Source organism: Ornithorhynchus anatinus, chromosome 4, assembly GCF_004115215.2.
Source record: "Ornithorhynchus anatinus isolate Pmale09 chromosome 4, mOrnAna1.pri.v4, whole genome shotgun sequence".
Classification (NCBI taxonomy): Eukaryota; Metazoa; Chordata; class Mammalia; order Monotremata; family Ornithorhynchidae; genus Ornithorhynchus; species Ornithorhynchus anatinus.
Window position 1 is genome coordinate 86,167,101 of NC_041731.1, and position 19,403 is coordinate 86,186,503.

At 40.8% G+C, this 19,403-nt stretch overlaps 1 non-coding gene across 1 annotated transcript; it reads right to left on the reverse strand.

The window, feature by feature from the left end:
* Positions 1-138, reverse strand: LOC114811455. Its single transcript, XR_003759158.1, has one exon. It is a non-coding gene; the product is annotated as a small nucleolar RNA SNORA7 (small nucleolar RNA).
* Positions 139-19,403: the final 19,265 nt, after the last annotated feature.

Sequence of the window (19,403 nt, forward strand, 5' to 3'; positions counted from 1 at the left end):
ACTTGTAGCAGATTGCCTTCCACGCTTTAGCCACTGCCCAAGCTAGGAATGGAATGGGTGTGCTTCTGCTTAACTCTCCCTCCAAAACTCAAGACTGGTAGAGTATTGGAAGCTCTCCAGGTGCGACCCTGAGAGGGGCTACAAAGTTGCCCATTGCAATATTTATTTTTAATCATCTCTGAAACTCATCAGCCTCCTCTACCCAAAGGAATCAAGGGATGGCAAAAATAGGTAAGGGGCTGGAGGGGGAGGAAATGTTAGGATGTTGCCTCTTTTCCCCTTGTAGATTTAGTGAGATGCCATGTTCTCAAATGTCCACTGAAGACTCCTGATCCCACTGAGAACCATCGGGGCTGCTACGGCCAGGGATGTCAGTGGCTCATCTGGACAGTATATTGTTCCTTGTCATCCAGGACACACCCGAAGAGCCTAGCTGTGGGGAGGGGAAATGAAATGAACCATTCTGATAGAATCTACATTGCGCATAGCTTGCTTTACTGTCTTTCAATCAACCTATCCCATTTTTTGATCACTTACTGTGCACAGAGTACAATCTAACAATCTATTGGACACATTCCCTGCCCATCTTTGATAAGATTGGAAGGAAAGCATAATGGAAATGAAGCTGGAGAATAAAAGTGGTTCAAATGAAAAGAAAGAAGACTCTGTGTGTGTGTGTGTGTGGTATCTGTGTGTGTGCACTCAAGCACAGACAGCTATTTGGCCAGGAGAACTTTCAACAGTGGCCAGCTGTAGTCTCACTCTTTTGGCTTGCTTTGCCTCTGATGACAGCCAAGATGTTTGTATGGAAATGGGGCCAGTATTAATGTCAACCAAATGAACTCTGTGGAGTGGGAAGAAGCAGACTCACTTCTGGAGACTTGCCTGGTTCAGAAGGAGGAAAGTGGTTAGCCGGGAGCTACTTGCTAGTGCAATACTCCCGCTCCTTATAATGTCCCTCCTCCTCTCCCCAGAGTGAGTCCTGGATATATTCGTTCAGGGACTCCTGTGGCATTCCCGTTTGTTCCCAACTCAGTGGCTAGGCTGCCTGCCCAGGAGGTTCGGGACCCTCTGTGGTGTGACTCACACAAGAGTGGCCCCTGAAAATTGGCAGCTTCTGGCAACCAAGGATCACCCTCCCTTGAAACCAGTGCTGGGAAATGTCATGATTAATGTTCCCCTTGTGTCTAATAGGCCCCAGCAGTTTAAGAAAACTGTAACATTTCAAGCTGCATGATAAAACTGGTGGATAAAAGCTTCCCAGCACAGTGAAAGTTGTTCCTTTCACCCCACAGGGATCAGGCAGTCTGCTTTTGAGTAGATCATTAATCATAATAATGTTGGTATTTGTTAAGCGCTTACTATGTGCAGAGCACTGTTCTAAGTTCTGGGGTAGATACAGGGTAATCTTGTTGCCCCATGTGAGCCTCACAATTAATTCCCATTTTACAGATGAGGTAACTGAGGCACAGAGAAGTGAAGTGTCTTGCCCACAGTCACACGGCTGACAAGTGGCAGAGTCGGGATTCGAAGCCATGATCTCTGACTCGCAAGCCCGGGCTCTTTCCACTGAGCCACGCTGCTTCTCGTAATGTGGCTTATTGGAGAGAGCACTGACCTGGGAGTCAGAAGGATGGGTTTTATTTCTGGCTCCACCACTTGTCTGGTGGGTGACCTTGGGCAAGTTATGTAACTTCTTTGTGCCTATTACCTCGTCTCTAGAATGGGGATAAAGACTGTGAGTCCCATTTGGAAGTTGGACTGTGTCCTACCTGATTATCTTATATAATAATAATAATTCTGATATTTGTTAAACACTTCCTAAGTGTCAGGTATGGTACTAAACACTGAGGTGGATACAAACAAATCAGGTTGGGTACAATCCCTGTCTCATGTGGGGCTCACAGTCTCAATCCCAATTGTACAGAAGAAATGAGTGAGACAGTGAGAAGTGAAGTGACTTAGCCCAGGTCACACAGCAGAGACGTGATGGAGCTGGGTTAAGAACTCATGACCTTCTGACTACTAGGCTCTATCCACTGCCATTTTCCTCTTGTGCGATCTTGGGCAAGCCACTTAACTTCTCTGGGCTTCAGTTACCTCATTTGTAAAATGGGGATGAAGACTCTGCACCCCACATGGGACAGACAACCTGCTTACTTTGTATTTAACCAAGTGCTTAGAACAGTGTTTGGCACATAGTGAGAGCTTCACAAATACCATTATTATTATTATTACTAAGCCATGGTGGTGGTACTAGAGCTTAGTATACTGCCTGGCATATAGTAAGCACTTAACGAATACCATAAAAATTAAGATAGATACAAGATAATCTGGCCAGAAAAAATCTCTGTCCCAAATGGGGCTCACACATGGAGGGTTGAACAGACGTAGAATTCTCATTTTATGGATGAAGATACTGAATCACAGAAAAGTGACTTACCCGGGATCACACAGGAAACAGGTGCAGGGCCAGGATTAGAACTCAGCACCTCAGAATCACATGCTCTTTCCACTAGGCAAATTTCTTTAATAATAAGGGACATTCTTTCATGTTCACAGTTTAGGTGACTGCTCCAAGTCCTTTAAAACCAATTGTTTATAGGAATATGTGTTGGAGTGAATGTACTTACAAACAAAGTAGTTAATGGGGGTAGAAATGCAAACAAAGCAAGTCTCTTTATATTTCAAGGTCTGCTGCTGAGGGGAAAACAATCTGAAACAGTGAGTGAATTGCTTCCAGGCAAGTCCATTTTTCCTTAATAACTCAAAGCCAGCTGTAGCCGGTATAGCCCTTCCCGTCTCCTGCTTTTTACACTGTTACACTGTTGTATTGTACTTTCCCCCGAGCTTAGTACAGTGCTCTGAAAACAATAAGCACTCAATAAATATGACTGACTGATGGACTGGAGGAAGGAGAGAGAAAGGAGACTTCTCCAGAATATATAAATAGCTTCCCAGTAATGTCTGAGTTGGTCTCTGCTCTTATGATCTCAGAAGTTTCACATTCTGTTAAAATAAGGGTTAAAAGTAATTTTATTGGAGAGAGAGCAGAGTGGGGAAGGGGGAAACTGGAAAGGTAGAAAAAGGGAAATCTCCATTGTTTGGGACTTTATCATGAGTGAGGGTCTTTCTGGGCAGGCCCCTGTGGGAATCAAGGGGACTTTGATTAAGAATGTGAACCCCACATGAGACACAGACTGTGTCCAGATGATTATCTCGTATCTACCCCAGTGCTTAGTACAGTGCCTGGCACATAGTGAGTACTTAATAAATACCAGTTAAATGGTATTTTTTTAATAATATTTTTTCAGCTCTTACTGTGTGCCAGGCACTGTACTAACTTCTGGGGTAGAGTCAAGATAATCAGGATGGACACAGTCTCTGTAATAATAATAATGTTGGTATTTGTTAAGCGCTTACTATGTGCTGAGCACTGTTCTAAGTGCTGGGGTAGATACAGGGTAATCAGGTTGTCCTACATGGGGCTCACAGTCTTAATCCCCATTTTACAGATGAGGGAACTGAGGCACCGAGAAGTGAAGTGACTTGCCCACAGTCACACAGCTGACAAGTTGCAGAGCCAGGATTCGAACCGCATAGGGCTCACAGTCTTAATCCCTATTTTACAGATGAAGTAACTGAGGCACAGAGAAGTCAAGTGATTTGCCCAGGGTCACCCAGCAGACAAATGGCAGTACCGGGATTAGAACACAGGTTCTTCTGACTTTCAAGCCCGTGCTCCATCCATTATCCCGGCTCTGCCACTTGTCGGCTGTGTGCCCTTGGGCAAGTCACTTCACTTCTCTAGGCCTCTGTTTCCTCATCTGTAAGATGGGGATTGAGACTGGACCCCTCATGTGGGACAGGGACTGTGCCCAGCCCAATTTGCTGTATCCACCCCAGATCTTAGTACAGTGCGTGGCACATAATAAGAGCTTAACAGATGCCATAATTAATAATAATAATAATTATTATTACTAGGCCGTGAATGCTTACAGTGTGCAGAGCATCTTCTAAGCAGTTGGGAGAGTACAATACAATAGATTTGGTAGACATGGTCCCTGACCTCAAATAATTTACAGCCTAATGGGATGTAAGCTAGCAGCACCAATTCATTCTGTCATTGATTCATTCAATCATATTTATTGAACGCTTACTATGTGCAGAGCACTGTACTAAGCACTTGGAATGTACAATTCGGCAACAGATAGAGACAATCCCTGTCCAACAAAGGGCTCACATCCATCCTAGGTAAATGTCTCTAGGCCTCTCTCTGGCTGTTGTTTCTGGCTTTGGGTTATGTCTCCTGATGTGTTTCTGTTCTACTTTTTCAATAAGACCTACCTCTTGGATACCCTGACCCCAGAAATACAATAATTATAGTATTTGTTAAGCACTTACTATGTGCCAAGCACTGTTATAAGCTCTGGGGTAGATACAGGGTAATCAGGTTGTCCCACATGGGGCTCTCAGTCTTAATCCCCATTTTACAGATGAGGTAACTGAGGCACAGAGAAGTTAAACGACTTGCCCAAAGTCACACAGCTGAAAAGTGGCGGAGCCAGGATTAGAACCTATGACCTCTGACTCCCAAGCCCCTGCTCTTTCCAGTAATCCACGCTGCTTCCTGTATCAAAATGAAAAATCAGTAGTGGGATCACTTTGATTTATCTATTTATCCTCTGAATGGTGTAAAAATGGTAACATTTAGCTAATAGCTAAAGTCACTTATTTTGTGGAATGGTGATAGGTTTTGTAGAATAGTTAATTCTAAAAAACTTTAAAAATTCATTCACTGAACATTTTTAATGCATCCATTATAAAGGTTTTTACTTTTTTATTTTCCTTGGGAACAGGCACAGTATCATTCAGTTAGTGAAATTTGAAATATTTGATACCAATATGGTTTATGGTTTAGAGTGCTGAAGAGCAGTAATTATAAACTCTTAATATGGTCATTTTAACTGATGGTGGAAAAATTCAATTGGAAATAGAAAATAATAAAATACAAGTACAATAAAAACTTACAAAAATTGTTCTGCAACTCACTGCTATTATGCTGCTACATTTCTTTTTTTCATTTCTGTTTTCAAATTGTTTTATTTGTGATGTAGTACTCTGCTAACTCTCTGAATATAATTAAGAAATACCTACTCTTTGACAAGGGTATAAAAGCATTATATTTCCCTCTCAGTCACTGTCTCTTGCCTTCTCTGTCTCTTTCATTTTCCCTCTTCTCTTGCTTCCAAGCACATTTCCTTCAGGTCTGCACCTTATTAAATCAATTAATCGATAGTATTTATTGAGCGCTGACTGTGTGCAGAACACTGTAGTAAGCTCTTGGGAGAGTACAACACACTAAAGTAGGTAGACATGATGCCTGCCCACAAGGAACTGGCTTAGTCGAAAGAGCACGGGCTTGGGAGTCAGAGGACGTGGGTTCTAAGACATGGGATTTAATCCCTCCTCTGCCACTTGTCTGCTGTGTGACCTTGAGCAAGTCACATCACTTCTCTGTGCCTTAGTTACTTCATCTGTAAAATGGGGATTAGGACTTTGAACCCCATGGGGGACAACTTGATTACCCTATATTTACCCCAAAACTTAGAACAGTGATTGGCACATAGTCAGCACTAAACAAATACCATCACCATTATAATTACTATTGTTGGTATTAAATTACAGCTGGATATTTACAAAAGTGTTGTGGGGCTGATGAAGGGGTGACTATCAAAGTACTTATGGGATACAGACCTCATTTTACTGTCTTTCTTTTTCTGAGAATATTCCTCTGCCTCATTTGCTGTCTCTGCACCTGCCAAGAAGAGGAGATGGGATGGAGTTTCCTCAGAGCTGTGGAGATAAGGACCCAAATTTAAAGGAACAATTTTTATGTCTTTCTCACCTTCCTACTCACTTTCCCTACAAAGATTCATTCATTCATTCATTCATTCATTCAATCGTATTTATTGAGCGCTTACATGTGCAAAGCACTGTACTAAGCACTTGGAATATACAATTCGGCAACAGATAGAGACAATCCCTGCCCAACAACAGGCTCACAATCTAAACGAGGGAGATAGACAACAAAACAGAACCGAACAAAACAAGTAGTCTGGCCTGGAGAAGCAGCGTGGCTCAATGGAAAGAGCATGGGCTTTGGAGTCAGAGGTCATGAGTTGGAATCCCAGCTCTGCCACTTGTCAGCTGTGTGACTGTGGGCAAGTCACTTAACTTCTCTGGGCCTCAGTGACCTCATCTGTAAAATGGGGATTAAGACTGTGAGCCCCTATGTGGGACAACCTGATTCCCCTATGTCTACCCCAGCGCTTAGAACAGTGCTCTGCACATAGTAAGTGCTTAACAAATACCAACATTATTATTATTATTATTAGTTAATTCCGATGATCCTCCCAGATGCCAGCTTCTTCTACCTCCTCAACTCTGCAGGCCTTCTCTACCTCACCTCACTCACTCACCTACTTGGGCACACATTGAGTTTCATACCGTGAAGCTGCATGTACTAATGAAAAGAACGGGGGCCTTTAAGTCAGAGGACCTTGCCTTCTATGTGATCTTGGGCAATTCACTTAACTTCTCTATGCCTCAGTGTCCTCCTTTGTAAAGTGGGGATTCAATATCTGTTCTTCCTTCTACGTAGATTTATGTCCCTGATTAAACTGTAATCTATTCAATTCCTTAGTACAGTGCTTGACAACTTAAAAATGCCGTTATTATTGAGGGAAGGGATCGGGTCTTCCGACTGAATTATGCTCTCTCAAGTCTCAGAACAGTTCTCTACACAAAATAAATGTTCACCAAATACTATCGATTTATTACTATTATTATTGTTATTGCTGTTGTTGTGGTTGCTATTAATAACAACGATTATCAAAAGTCATTATACCATTTCGAACTCCCCAGCTCTGAAATTCTATTCCCCTACCACCATCTCCTCGACTTGCCTGGTCTTCCACACCTCCTTCCCTCAGGAGTTAGTCTCTACCCAAACAGAACCTCCCTATCACTAGGCCTCCTCTCAATTTATCACAGGTTATCATACCCTACTTGGATTACCTTAGGAGTCAGAGATCATGGGTTTGAATCCTGGCTCTGTCACTTGTCAGCTGTGTGACTGTGGGAAAGTCACTTAACTTCTCTGTGCCTCAGTTACCTCATCTGTAAAATGGGGATTAAGACTGTAAGCCTCACGTGAGTCAACCTGATTACCCTATATCTACCCCAGCACTTAGAACAGTGCTCTGCCCATAGGAAGTGCTTAGCAAATACCCACATTATTATTGTTATTATTATTACCTACATAATCTTCCCTCATTTAATACACAAATTCCAACCCCACCCTCTCCCCCAAGCTTGATTGCTTTACTCATCTTTCCTCCATCAATTCCTTATACCATGGCCTAGTGGAAAAAGCATGGGAGCCTGTGAGTTATAAGATTTGTGTTCTAATCCTAGTTCTGCTACTTACCTGCTGTGTGACTGTGGACAAGTCATTTGACTTCTCTGTACCCCAGTTCTCTCATCTGTAAAGTGGGGATTCAATACCTCTTCTTCCTTTTACTTTGATTGTGAGCCCATGTGGGACCTGATTATCTTGTATCTCCCTAGAGCTTAGTACAGTGTTTGCCACGTAATAAGCACTCAACAATTATTATTATTAATATTATAATATTAATATTACAATATACCCCCAGAGTATATTTCCTCTCTGAGCTTGTGCCACAGAGCACTACTGGAAGAAATCCAGGAACCAGTTTAACTACTGCCACTTAAAATTCCCCCTACCTTTCTGTGTCTTTTGCACAGTTACGTTACTTTTCTCTCATTGACTCCCTTGTAGTAAATAGGACAGAGAACGTGTCTGCCTGCTCTGTTGTATTCTTCCAAGTGCGTAGTAGAGCACTTCTGCACAAAGTAAGCATTCAGTGAATGCCAATGATTGATTGATTGTATTTATTCTCTACTGAGTGCAGATCACTCTACAAAGCACTTGGGAAAGTATAATAGATTTGGTAGACACAATCCCAGCTTTTTCCCATAGGCCCCAGGTATTAACTCCCTTCTGAAGTCCCCGTCCTCCCAGCATCCTTCTTGATCCCTGATGGCCTTATCAACTACTTTATGGACAAAATCGAAACCCACAGGAATGAAGTCTCCAAATTTCCTTCTCACTTTCCCAACTCTCTTTCATCCCCACATCCCGTCTCTCATCCTCAGCGACCTCATCTTACTTTCAGAGTCTACCTCTTTCATCTGTACCTCCTATCACATCCTGTCTCATGTTCCAAAAACACTTGCAACCACTCTTCTTCCCTCCCTGACCTTCATCTAAAGCCCTACTGAGAGCTCACCTCCTCCAAGAGGCCTTCCCAGACTGAGCCCTCCATTTCCCTCTGCTACTCCTCCCCTCCCCATTCCCCCTACTCCCTCACTCTGCTCTTCCCCCTTCCCCTCCCCTCAGCTGTCATAATATCCCAGCTGGATTATTGTGTCAGCCTTCTCTCTGATCTCCCTTCCTCCTGTCTCTCCCCACTCCAGTCTATTCTTCACTCCGCTGCCCGGATCATCTTCCTACAGAAACACTCTGGGCATGTCACTCCCCTCCTTAAAAACCTCCAGTGGTTGCCTAACAATGTCCGCACGAAACAAAAACTCCTCACTCTTGGCTTCAAAGCTCTCCATTATCTTGCCCCCTCCTACCTTACCTCCCTTGTCTCTTTCTACTTCCCATCCCATAGGCTCTGCTCCTCTGTCGCTCACCTCCTCACTGTCCACCCTTCACAACTGTCCCATCGTCGACCTCTGGCCCACGTCCTACTGCTGTCCTGGAATGCCCTCCCTCCTCACATCCGCCAAACTAACTCTCTTCCCCTCATCAAAGGCCTACTGAGAGCTCACCTCCTCCAAGAGGCCTTCCCAGACTGAGCTACCCCCTTTTCCCTCTGCTCCCCCTCCACCCTCTGCTCCTCTCCCTTCCCCCTTCACCTCCCCTCAGCTGAGCCCCCTTTCCCTCCGCTCCTCCCCCCCCTCCCCTTCCCTCAGCACTATGCTCATTTCTATATATTATTTATTACCCTATTTATTTTGTTAATGAGGTGTACATCCCCTTGATTCTATTTATTGAGATTATGTTGTCTTGTTTTTGTTTCGTTTTGTTTTGGTCTGTTGTCTGTCTCCCCTGATTAGACTGTGAGCCCGTCACTGGGCAGGGATTGTCTCTATCTGCTGCCGAATTGTACATTCCAAGCACTTAGTACAGTACTATGCACATAGTAAGCGCTCAATAAATACTACTGAATGAATGAGCACTTGTGCATATTTGTATACATTTTTTTATTACTCTATTTTGTTAATGATGTGTATATATCTATGATTCTATTTATCTTGATACTGACACCAGACTACTTGTTTTGATTTGTTTTGTTTTGTTGTCTGTCTCCCCCATTTAGACTGTGAGCCCGTTGTTGGGCAGGGATTGTACATTCCAAGAACTTAGTACAGTGCTCTGCATATAGTCAGCGCTGAAAAAATACCACTGGATGAATGAATCTTTCATCCATTCACTGTCTGATGGCTCTTTCCTCTCTACCTTCAAACATGCTTATTTCTCCTCACCCTAACACCCTTTTTCTGGATTCCAAGGGATGACCTAACATAGAAACACTCCTACCTCAATCCTCATAGACCGATCACGCATAGCAGGTTAGGAGTTAGGGATTAGGGCAGTTCAATCTCTTGGACTGTTTTACTTGCCATGTGCCATACTCACCATTGCCAGCACCATCATCCCTTTCCCAGTGAAATTCCAAGCCTAAATTAATCCACTGGCCAATTATAAGAGTATCCTTTGTGGCAATAGTCTCTTTGACTTTAAGGGCCAAGTCCACTAATAATTATGGTATATGTTAAGCATTTACTATGTGCCAAGCAGTGTTCTAAATTCTGGGGTAGTTACTACTCCATGGGATTACCGAGATCAAGTTCCTGTGTCTCAAGTAAGTGCAATAGAAAATACACAAATTCCAGTAAAATGGGTCTCTGACCATACAGTCAGATCAGCTTCATAGTACCTTCTTGTCCTTGGGTCCATCTACTTGTTTATGATCTGCATTCATCTTCATATTGCTGAAAATGACATGGGATTAATAATGATGATATTTGTTAAGTGCTTACTATGTGCCAAGCACTATTCTAAACTCTGAGGTAGATACTAGGGCATCAGGTTGTCCCACCTGAGGCTTACAGTCTTAATCTCCATTTTACAGATGAGGTAACTGAAGCACAGAGAAGTTAAGTGACTTGTCCAAGGTCACCCAGCAGACAAGTTGTGGAGCAGGAATAAAACCCATGTCATCTGACTCCTAAACCCCATGCTTTTTCCACTAAGCCATGCTGCTAGTTTCCCTCCTCTTCAGTCAGTGGTATTTACTGAATGATTACTGTGTGTGGTGCATTGAGCACTTGTGTACTGAGTGTACAATGCAATAGAGTTGGTAGAAAATGATTGCTGCTCCCAGGGAGCTTTGTAATTGATTGCAAAATATTATTACATCTATCAGAATGAATTAATGACAGTGATTATGGTGAGCGCATTCATCACGGGTGCACTGAATCTTCCCTCATGTACTCCACTGGGTACTTTACCAGCTCAAATGATCACTTCACCTCATTGGTAAGTATGTTGTTGAGAACAGTCTTGAAATTGGCCATATCTCTTGTGATTGTGAAGCTTCTCTTGCAATTCTACAATAACTGAGAAGCAGTGTGGTCCAGAGGATAAAGCTCGGGCCTGGGAGTCCGAAGGATCTGTGTTTTAATCCTGGCTCTGCCACTTGTCTGCTGTGTGACCTGGGGCAAGTCACTTCATTTCTCTATGCCGTGGTTACCTCACTTGTAAAATGGGGATTAAGATTGTGAGCCCCATGTCGGTCATGGACTGTGTCAAATCTGATTAGCTCGTGTATCTACCCTTTCTCTTAATACAGTCCCTGGCACATAGTAAGCACTTAAGTGCCACAATAAATTTTGTTTTTATTTATACCAAGAATATCATTGCATAAGCTGTTATTATTAATCTACCATGAAATAAGTGTGAAAGAACAGTGCTCTTCATTTGGAAGTGGTAAAGAAATCCAGCACAATGATAGATCTATTCCTATTCCTTAAGTACCGGCATGAATAATAATAATAATAATAATAATGTTGATATTTGTTAAGCGCTTACTATGTGCAGAGCACTGTTCTAAGCACTGGGGAAGATACAGGGTAATCAGGTTGTACCACTTGAGGCTCACAGTCTTAATCCCCATTTTCCAGATGAGGTAACTGAGGCCCAGAGAAGTTAAGTGACTTGCCCACAGTCACACAGCTGACAAGTGGCAGAGCTGGGGTTCGAAGCCATGACTTCTGACTCCCAAGCCCATGCTCTTTCCACTGAGCCATGCTGATGAATCCTTACCTTATTTACATCACTGCCTTGACAAAGATTGTAGACTTAGTCAATCAATCAATCATATTTATTGAGTGCTTACTATAAGAATAATGGTATTTTTTAAGTGCTTACTGTGTGCTAAGTGCTATTCTAATCACTGGGGTAGATACAAGATAATCAGGTTGGACACAGTCCCTGTCCCACACAGGGCTCACAGTCTTAACCCCTCTTTTACAGATGAGGGAACACCAGAGAAGTGAAGTAACTAGCCCATGGTTACATAGCAGACAAGTGGCTGAGCTGGGATTAGAACCCATGACCTTCTGATTCCCAAGCCTATAATCTATCCACTAGGCCACCCTGTTTCTCACTCTATCCACTAGACCATTCATTCATTTATTCATTCATTCATTCATTCATTCAATAGTATTTACTGAGCGCTTACTACGTGCAGAGCACTGTACTAAACGCTTGGAATGTACAATTCGACAACTGATAGAGACAATCCCTGCCCACTGATGGGCTTACAGTCTAATTGGGAGAGAAAGATGGACAAAAACAAGGCAACTTAATCGCAGTAAGTAGAATCAAGGGAATGTACCCTTCATTAACAAAATAAATAGGGTAATAAAAATATATACAAATGAGCACAGTGCTGAGGGGAGGGGAAGGGAGAGGGGGAGGAGCAGAGGGAAATAGGGGAAAGGGGGCTTAGCTGAGGGGAGGTGAAAGGTTTGTGCAAAGCACTGTAGTAAGTATTCTCACACTCCCACATTAGAGCTGAGACTATTGAAGACATAGAAATAATCAAAGAATTATGCATTCATTCATTCATTCATTCATTCATTCAATAGTATTTATTGAGCGCTTACTATGTGCAGAGTGCTGTACTAAGTGCTTGGAATGTACAATTCGGCAACAGATAGAGACAATCCCTGCCCATTGATAGTTTCAAAAGGGGCAATTTGGAAAGAGAGTTATATTTTAAAACAGCTCCCCAGAATATTTAATCTTGCCTTACCTGTAATTTATGTTAATGTCTTTCTTCCCTCCTGTATTGTGAGATCTCTGAGGAGAGGGAATGTAGCAATTTATTGTATTTTCCCAGGCCTTTAGTATGGTGTTTTGCACATCAAAAGCACTCAGTAAACACCATTTATTAATGAATTAATTAATTTGCCAGACCATTGAAAATCATAGCAGTTCAAGAGTTCAAGAGGTGGTTAAAAAGTTGGCAAACTCAGTTTCCATTTAATCCACACATTATTTTTGGTGGTTAATTACTCTATGTTAGAAAGTCAAATTGAGGACAAAGTTTGTCCAATTGCTGATAGTTTTTCTTTTTTTTTTTTGGTGGATTATATCGAAATATTTCTTCAATTACTGTACAGCAAACTATTCTTTCTTAACACCACACGAATTAGTTGGAATTGGGTTTCTCTGGTTTACTTGCCTAATTCTTTGATTACTGACATCTTCAGTAGTGTTAACAGCAATGTGGGAATGTGGACTAACTTGCATTTTGGAGTCTTCATGCCTTTACCATTGCTCTGATGTATTTGTGTTTGTAAGCCTCTCATTGGGCAGGGATTGTCTCTATCTGTTGCCGAATTGTACATTCCAAGCGCTTAGTACAGTGTTCTGCACCTAATAAGAGCTCAATAAATACTATTGAATGAATTTGTGTCTGTTCAATACACTCAAAAGCTCTAGATCTTGCATTTCTTGCAGCTGGAATGTTCTGATCAATTATTAAAATTATTTTAAACAAATTCAGAGAATGTTCTTTAAATTGGTTTTTGAAGGAAAACATAGGTTGTGTTGGTAATAAAGAACATCCTGCTGAATTTGGTTAAAAACACTTTTGAAAGCATCAATCCATCATCTAGATTCAAAATGTCATCCAATTGTATTGTATCTCAAAATAGGCAAAAGTTACTCCTTTAGTTCAAGAATCATCATGCAAACTATTGTTTTGATATCATAAAATGGGTGAAAATTCATAGCCAGTAGACTGTAAGCTCTCTATGGACAGCGAATGTGTCTACTAATTCTATTGTATTGTACTCTTCCAAGCACTTAGTAAGCACTATAACTGTGATTGATTGATAAACACATAACTTTTCAAAATATATAGTAGATATGCTGATAGGAGCTACGGAAAAAAATCCTCTTTCTCAAAGCTACATATTTTCAGGCTTTTCATAAAGAGAGCAGGTAAGATTTCTTTCAAAATATTTACTGGCTTCTAAGGTAAATGTTGGCAACTTCACATCAAAATTGGATGACCTTTTACAATCATTCAAACCATAAATTAGTACTATTTCTTCTTTCACAACATATGTTCATTTTGCAACTTTTACTTTAGTGTTGGAAAATGTTGGCACCTGGGATCCAGGATTTTCCCACAGGGAGAACTAGGTCTGACTTCTGTGTGATTTTCCTGCCTCTGGGTTTCCCTCATAGGAAAAACAGCCAATGTTTGCTCAAAACTTTAGTTTTTAATATGAATTTTGAATTTGAATCTTTTATATGTCATGCCATACATTTGATTTTCAGGGAAACTGCTTTTTTTTTCCAAGACTTTTTCACAAGTTACTGAATGAAGGAGTCATTACTGGAGAAAAATCTTGAAATGATCAGAAGATTTCAGATTTGACTAAAAGATTTTAATGAATGAGATGCAAATAATATTAATTTTCATTCTTTAATGAAACATATGATTCCCATTATATTAGCACCTGCTACAATTGGGTCTATGAAGGGTTTCAGGGCCAGACCCTGTCTTACCTCAACATTAGTGAATATTTGAGGGTACTCTCCAGCAGTGCTCTGCACATAGTAAGCCCTCAATAAATACTATTGAATGAAATGCTTTTTTCTTACATTCCGCTAACCCTTAAACCTGTCAGTGAAGCCTCTGTTTATGATGATATACATAATGTTAAAAAAAAACCCCAAAGAATATTGGACCAAACATTTGATTGGGTCCAATAAATTTGAAACTGGAAAAAAGGTCATTTTTTAAGAAAAAAATGAAATAAAATATTATATATGTGTACATACCTAGCTGTTTCTTTGATTTCAAAAATGACAGTGAGATTGTATGGGCAGGTAAGATCACCATATGAATCACAATCCCTTGCACACCATTAGTGCATGTAAATATCGTCTTTTCCTGCACTGATGCATTTGCTGCTCTACAGTGTTCGGGGCCATTCTTATACCTTTCTCTCGGTGCCCCAATCTTCCTCAATCTTCCTAAAGTCTCTCATCTAAGAGCACACCCTATTTCCAAATGCTCCACACCAGAGAGACCTGTGTTGTGCAGTTGATCCCCTAACTGTCCACAGCTCGTTATATCGTTTGAGGTTTTGCTTTATTCTTCTCTCTTCCCCGATTAGTTGTTTCATTTCAGAGCTTCAGAGAGTAGCTGTTTGGGTATTCTACTGTTGTCCATTTTCCCTACATGTACTGCCCTTTCTGGGCTAGAGAAATAGCAACGGTCTAATGGGTAAAGTGTGGGCTTGGGTGTCAAAACGGCTTAGTGGAAACAGCATGGGCCTGGGAGTCAGAAGGTTATGGGTTCTAATTTTGACTCTACCACTTGTCTGTTGTGTGACTTTAATATTGTGTGACTTTAATAATAATAATAATAATGTTGGTATTTGTTAATCGCTTACTATGTGCAGAGCACTGTTCTAAGTGCTGGGGTAGATACAGGGTCATCAGGTTGTCCCACGCGAGGCTCACAGTCTTAATCCCCATTTTACAGACGAGGTAACTGAGGGACAGAGAAGTTAAGTGACTTGCCCACATTCACACAACTGACAAGTGGCAGAGCCAGGATTAGAACTCATGACCTCTGACTCCCAAGCCCAAGTTTGGGACCAACTGCACAACACAGGTCTCTCTGGTGTGAAACTAAGGGAAGAGTTTCTTTCCCAAGGCATCATGTGGGAGGAGTTGCTGCCTATTCCAGGGATCCTGTTCAAATGTATTTTCAGTAGAAAGGGCCTCATTTGAAAAGCAGTATGGTCTAATGGATAGAACACAGGCCTGTGAGTCAGAAGGACCTGGGTTCTAGTCCTGAATCTGTCACATGTCTGCTTTGTGACCTTGGCAAGTCACTTTACTTCTCTACGCTTAAATTATCTCATTTGTAAAATGGGGATTAAGACAGTGAACTTCATGTGGGACAGGGACTGTGTCCAACCTGATTAGTTTATATCTATCCCAGTGCTTAGAACAGTACTTGGTATGTAATAAGTGCTTAACAAATACCATTATAAAAGGAGTCTCTCCCCATCATTTACAATCAGTTAAACATAGAAATGCCAGGAATAGCTTTAGGTGTCCATTATGTTACACAGGCTAAGAATCTTTTACAACCTACCACCCTAATTTTAGACACTTTCTATAACTTTTTTTTCCCCAAGTAACAACAAACCAGAACTCTATTTCATTTTTTGGAGTCTATTGAAATGCCTTTACTAAATTGTTTTTCAATGACATGGTACATTAGGCACAAATGGATTGTGAAAATTCTGAATATTGCCAATGTAGCAGCAGAAGCCTTATAGCAGTGTTTACTTCAGTCAGATACTTGTTGGAGTTAAGGCCCAATCCCTTTGGAATTCCCAGTCCTTAGCCCTGATACATGTTGGCTAGACAGATCATAGTCTCTGCTATATTACTCTTACTGATATCTGTGACACTTACATTATTATCCATTCAAAGTCAGAATACATTTTAAATGGAAAATCATGTAATTAGTTGATGGATAAAAAATGATGATGGTCATAATTAATAATACCTTGAATTTCGAGTAAGTCTTTTATTGTTCCAAAGAATATTCACAATCTCATTTTATCTTTAATAATAATAGTTGCAGTATTTGTTATGCACTAATAGCGTGCCAGGCACTGTACTCAACGCTGGGGTGGATACAAACAAATCTGGTTGGACACGGTCCCTGTCCAACATGGGGCTCACAGTCTCAATCCCCATTTTACAGATGAGGTAACTGAGGCCCAGAGAAGTAAATCTTGCCCAAGACTTGCCCAAGGTCACAGCAGACAAGTTGCAGAACTGGGACTAGAATCTATGACCTTCTGACTTTCAGTCTCTATCCACTACACTATGCTGCTTCTTTAGAAGAAGGAAATATTTTCCCTATTCACTAGTTGAGGAAACTGAAGCTACAGAGAGGCTTAGTGATTTGACCAAGCACAGACTTAAAGGGTTTTTGTGGTACTTTATGTTTGTGGTACTTTATCATACTATTGTAAATATTCATTCATTCATTCAATCGTATTTATTGAGCACTTACTGTGTGCAGAGCACTGTACTAAGCACTTGGAAAGTACAATTCAGCAATAAAGAGAGAGAATCCATGCCCACAATGGGCTCACAGTCTAAAGAGGGGGAGACAGACAGCAATACAGGTAAATGGGCATCAATATAGATAAATAGAATTATATATATACATATATACATAACTGCTGTGGGGTGGGGAGAAGGGCAAAGAGCAAAGGGAGTGAGTCATGGCGATGTGGAAGAGAGGGGGAGTTGAGGAGAAGCGGGGATTAGTCTGGGAAGGCCTCTTGGAAGAGGTGGGCCTTCAGTAGGGCTTTGAAGGAAGAAGAGTGATATCAGTGCTTGTTGATTCTTTCATTATTTGAAGTTTTGAACATGTATTCACTGAAGCTAAGTAGCAGTTGTTAGGTATTGATTTACACATGTTTAATAATTGATTTATGAGTACTTTGCTTTAATGCAGAAGCACAGATGTTTGTTATTTGCCCACTCAGTATCTCCAAATTAATTAATGTTCCCTCTTTGATGTCATAGCTGCTGTGGCAACATATTAAAATGTCATATTTTTGCATTCTCTTTAACAGAGATTCATTTTTCTCTGCAATTAATTCCCTCCTTTCTGTTTTTATGGACTTTATGACTGCTATTTTTCCCCCTTATTTATATTTTAAATGTCACATTAATCCTTTATAGTTTGTTACACCTTTTTATTATCTAGCAATCCAGTGAAACTTTCATTTCCAAAGTAAACGTTTTGCTTTTACTTTTGACAGACAATGCAATAGTTCACTTCTGCAAGTTCAAATTTGCGTGCAGCCTGTGGTTATTCAGTGACATACTGAATTCTCCTGAGCCTAAACGAAAGATGATGTGACGTCTCATAATATCTGACATGAAGAATATATCTGTTTATGGCTGTACTAAGGTTAAAACATTTTAGTAACCAAAAAAACTGGCTTAGATTGACTAAAATATGGGTAAGCAATCCAGCACAGAGAATTGGGGAATTTTCTGGACATTGTGAACATTTTCCTCACAAAAATGGAGAACCTTAGAAAAAGTGTTTTACATCTTTTTCATCTATCTTTTTTTAATTTGGCTTTGAAAGTGTAGAGTATAGATCTTCAGAATGGAGTTGGAATTACATAATGGTATATTGTTCTAGTTAGGACATGGGTGAACAAAGGGGAGAAGAAGCAATATGGTATAATAGAAGGAGCATGGGACTGGGAGCCAGGAGACCAGGTTTTAAGTTCCAGCTCTGTCACTGGCCCATTCTGGGACTTTGGGCAAATCACTGAATCTTTCTGAGTCTCAGTTTCCTCATTAGTAAAATTATGGAGATAAACTAGATAAGCCAAGTCTCCCAATATGAGATTGGAGAACTATGTCTAATCTGATGCCCTTGTATCTATCCCAGTACTTAACATTATGATTATTACCATTAACTTCATAAACAGTCGATTTTCTTGGTGGGTACTGGATAGAGAATTTCAGGGATACACCTCCCCAGATCCAGTGTGTAGGGCATTTTTTAGCTGGAAGTAATAGTCATGAAAGACTAAGGGAAGGGAGTGTACTATCAATCAACCATTGGTCTTTATTGATCAATTACTTTGTGCAGATAAACTATCTTTAAGCACCATGTCTATATTTTAATGTCTGTCTCCCCTTCTAGACTGCAAGGTCATTATGGGAGCTTATCTACCAACTCTGTTAAACTGAATTCATTCATTCAATCGTATTTATTGAGTGCTTACTGTGTGCAGGGCATTGTACTAAGCACTTACATTCCCAAGCACTTAATACAGGGCTTTGCACACAGTAAGCACTCAGTTAATGCTGCCAATTGATTGACTGCAGATCACTGCACTGAATGCCTGTGGTATGACATTAGTAACATTGGTGGGTTCCTTCCAGCCACACTATCCCACAGAGGTTAAGGAGCAACAAGATCCAGTTGGTGATCTGTTCCAACTGATCATTCAGTTCATCATCCAGTGAAACAAACTAGATTTCAAGATAAACTATGCTTTCCACTTTCCTGTTCTGAGAAGCAGCTTGGCTTAGGGGAAAGAGCCTGGGCTTGGGAGTCAGAGGATGTGGATTCTGATCTTGGCTCCAACATTAGTCTGCTGTGTGACCTTGAGTGAGCTACTTAACTTTTCTGTGCTTCAGTTACCTTATCTGTACAATGGGGATTAAGTCCACATGGGACAATTTGATTACCTGGTATCTACTCCAGTGCTTGGAACAATGCTTGGCACATAGTAAGTGCTTAACAAATACCATTATTTTTATTATAAGTTTAATGAAAAAGCACATTTTCTTCTGCTTATTTAAATGTTAAAAACAGCTAGAGGAAATCAGCACTTACTTACCAATTGATAGTTTATAGCAGTGATGTGAGGAACTGCTGTCTTCTGCCTCCTGAAAATAGTACTGTCATCATCCAGGAGCTCAGCTATGTATTCTCTTGGGCACTTTTTTTTTCCATCTTCATTTTCAACTGTGAGCCCCAAATCCAGATTTCTTATATATCCTGTATTTTTTTCTATGAAGATATTCCATAAGACAAAATAATTAAGATTAAAGAACAGTCAGTATTTTTTAATACATTTTTCTCAAA